The sequence below is a fragment of the Bubalus bubalis genome, chromosome 17 (assembly GCF_019923935.1).
Source record: "Bubalus bubalis isolate 160015118507 breed Murrah chromosome 17, NDDB_SH_1, whole genome shotgun sequence".
Classification (NCBI taxonomy): domain Eukaryota; kingdom Metazoa; phylum Chordata; class Mammalia; order Artiodactyla; family Bovidae; genus Bubalus; species Bubalus bubalis.
In genome coordinates, this window is record NC_059173.1 from 3,637,394 (window position 1) to 3,640,501 (window position 3,108).

Below are 3,108 nucleotides of genomic sequence, written 5' to 3' on the forward strand. Positions count from 1 at the left end.
TTGGAGCATAGCTGAATATCAATGTTGTGACAGTTTCAGGTGGACAGCAAAGGGACTCAGCCACACATACACATGTATCCGTCCTCCCAATCCTAGGTCCACTATCGCTTATTCTGTGTTAAGTGGAGAAAACTGGGTTTTTTAAAAAATATATATTTTTAGTTATTCGGCTGTGCCGGGTCTTAGTCACAGCATGTGGGATCTAGTTCCCTGACCAGGGGTTGAACCTGAGTCCCCTGCATTGGCAGTGGGGAACCCTAGCTGCTGAACCACCAGAGGAGTCCTGAGAACTATTTTCTTATTAAAAAGAAAGCACATTGAAATTGCATTGTAAGGTTAATTGGCAATATTTGTAAGTGGCAAGCATAGGTCTCAAATAAGAGGAGGTAATAAAGAACTAGAAATTTTTAGAAAAATGTGATCTACATTTAATGAAACCCCATCAGTGAGTAAAGGCTTCCCAGGTGACATGAGTAGTAAAGAACTCGCCTGCCAATGCAGGAGACGGGAGACTCCGCTTTGATCCCTGGTTTGGGAAGATCTCCTAGAGGAGGGAATGGCTACCCACTCCAGTGTTCTTGCCTGGAGAATCCCATGGACAGAGGAGCCTGGCGGACTACAGTCCATGGGGTCAGAAAGAATTGGACACGACTGAAGCGACTTAGCACACACTCACATCAGTGAGTGAACTTTGGTTTCATTGCTAACATTTCACTATCCTGTTTTTCCCAGGATCTGCAGTTATCTGAGCAAACTTGCCTCTCCCTTTATAGGAACTGGCCTCAGGATTTAGAACGGTGGTTTCTTTCTCAGACTGTTTCAGCTGGGGAGCCATTTCATTATGTGCCAGGAAGTTTCTGAACCTGCAGTGTAATTAATTCCTTTAATAGGCGCCTCTCTAGGGAAGGCCCATTAGCAGACATCATTATGAATTAACATCTGAGTCCAGGAGAAAAGCCCTTGGAGGCAACAGTGAAACAGATCAATCTTTGTGGAGAGATGTGACCGGGGGACTTAACCACATTCCTTGTGGTTTCAGAATGACATGCATGTTCTTGGACCTGTAGATAGTCAGAGATAGTTGTCTTCTCAGTAATACCCTGACCACACCAGCTCTTTAACATTAAGAGATAGTTCTCAATGTTGTAATTTCTTAGAAGAGAGCGGCGTGGTGAGTGTGCACGCTGCCTGCGCTGACTGATGCCTGTGAAGAAAGGCCACCAGCCACTTAAAATACACTTGAGGCTGCTGGACAAATCCATTCTAGAGTAACGTAAAATTCAGGGTTCCCCCCACTCCCCACCCGCCTTGATCTTGTTAAATAGTAATGAAATCTTTCTTGGGACTTCCCTGCTGGTCCGGTGGCTAACACTCCATGCTCCCAACATAGCGGGCCCTGGGTTCAATCTCCTGGCCAGGGAGCTAGATCCCACATGCTGCAACTAAGACCTGGAGCAACCAAATACATAAATATTTAAAAAAAAAAAAAAAAGGAATGAAGTCTTTCTGCTGGAGTCTGAGTATTTTCTTGATTATTTTCACATTGCTTTGGGTTCAGAAAAGACCCTGATGCTGGGAAAAATTGAGGGCAGGAGGTGAAGGGGGCGACAGAGGATAAGATGCTTGGATGGCGTCACCGACTCAATGGACATGAGTTTGAGCAAGCTCTGGGAGATCGTGAAGGACAGGGAAGCCTGGCATGCTATCGTCCATGTGGGTGCAAAGAGTGGGACGCGACTGAGTGACTGAACAACAACGCCTGTGTGCCCTCGGGCAAGTGGTTTTGCTTCTCTGTGTCTTAGACGTCTCGTCTGAAATCGAGATGACAGCAGGCCTGCCTCCTTTGGTTGTGGGGGGATTAAATGAATGAGCATGAGTGGGTGGGTGCTCAGCAGAGCGCCCGGCCCAGCGCGAGCCCCACCGATGCTGACTAATACCGCGATTAGCTCAGCTGAGTGGAGGTCGCACCGCAGCACGCAGGCCTGGAACACAGCAGCCGAAAAACTCTGACAGAGCAGAGGGGTGGGCGTGTGGGTCCAGGGTGGGGCCCAGCTACAAAGGGACATGAAAGAACTTCTGGGGGTGACAGAAAGGCTCTGTATCTTGATTGTGGTGGCGGTTACCCTGGTGTAAACTTAAAAAAAAAACAACTCAGACCATTCTTTCCCTGATCACCCCCTTCCATGTATCAGCCCAGGCCGTGTGACCACCTGACGTCTGCGCTCATGCAGAGTCTGCCCGGTTGATTCTACGTCTCTGAGCGATTTCTTCTCCAACGCCCCTTTGTGTGCGCGTGTTCGCCCTCGCTTCTGTGACCGTGTCAATAAACGCACCTGGAACGGTGTATGTGGCCGTTTGTTTAGAAAGGAGGGAAAGAAACAGACGTGCTACTTGGTTTACCTGTTTATGCCTTAAAATAGCTCTAGAAAGACATATGAGAAAGTGCTTATCTTAGTCACCGGTGGGGAGGGGACCTCGGGACAGGGCGTGAGGGATGTGTCTCGCTCTATTGCCTTTTGTTCCTTTTGAATGTTCAATCCCGTGAATGAATTAACCTAATCAAAAAGATAAATAGATAAAACGTAAGCAATAACAAGAACCCTAACAAGAACCCTGCCGAGTTCGTCTGTCCGTTCGACAAATATTTACGGGCACCCACCACTTGCCAGGCAGGCAGCAGGGGAAGGTGTCCAGGGCTGTGTTTCTCCCGTGCGATCCTTCACCAGCGGTGCGTCACAGGCCCTGTGTGCTTGTTCAGCCTGAAAGCTTGCTTACAGGAGATAGAAAGGGCCCGGGTTAATTACAGTGGCCGGGCCTGGCGTATGATTTACGGAAAAAAAAAGGTCAGGGTCAATTATGGTATGAGGGACTTCTTCCACATACTGAAAAGACGCAGAAAGCTGCAGCGTGGCAAGGGCATGGGATAATACCTTGTCCCTAATGTGTCTGAAGCATTAACTCTCTCTGTGCCAGGCATTCTCCTAAGGGCTTTACTTGAATCAATTCACTCAGTTTTCACGATAACTCTGAAGGGAGACACCATCATGGCCCCCACTTTTACACACGGGGAAATTAAGGCACAGCCAACTTGCCCAGGGCCACACAGCT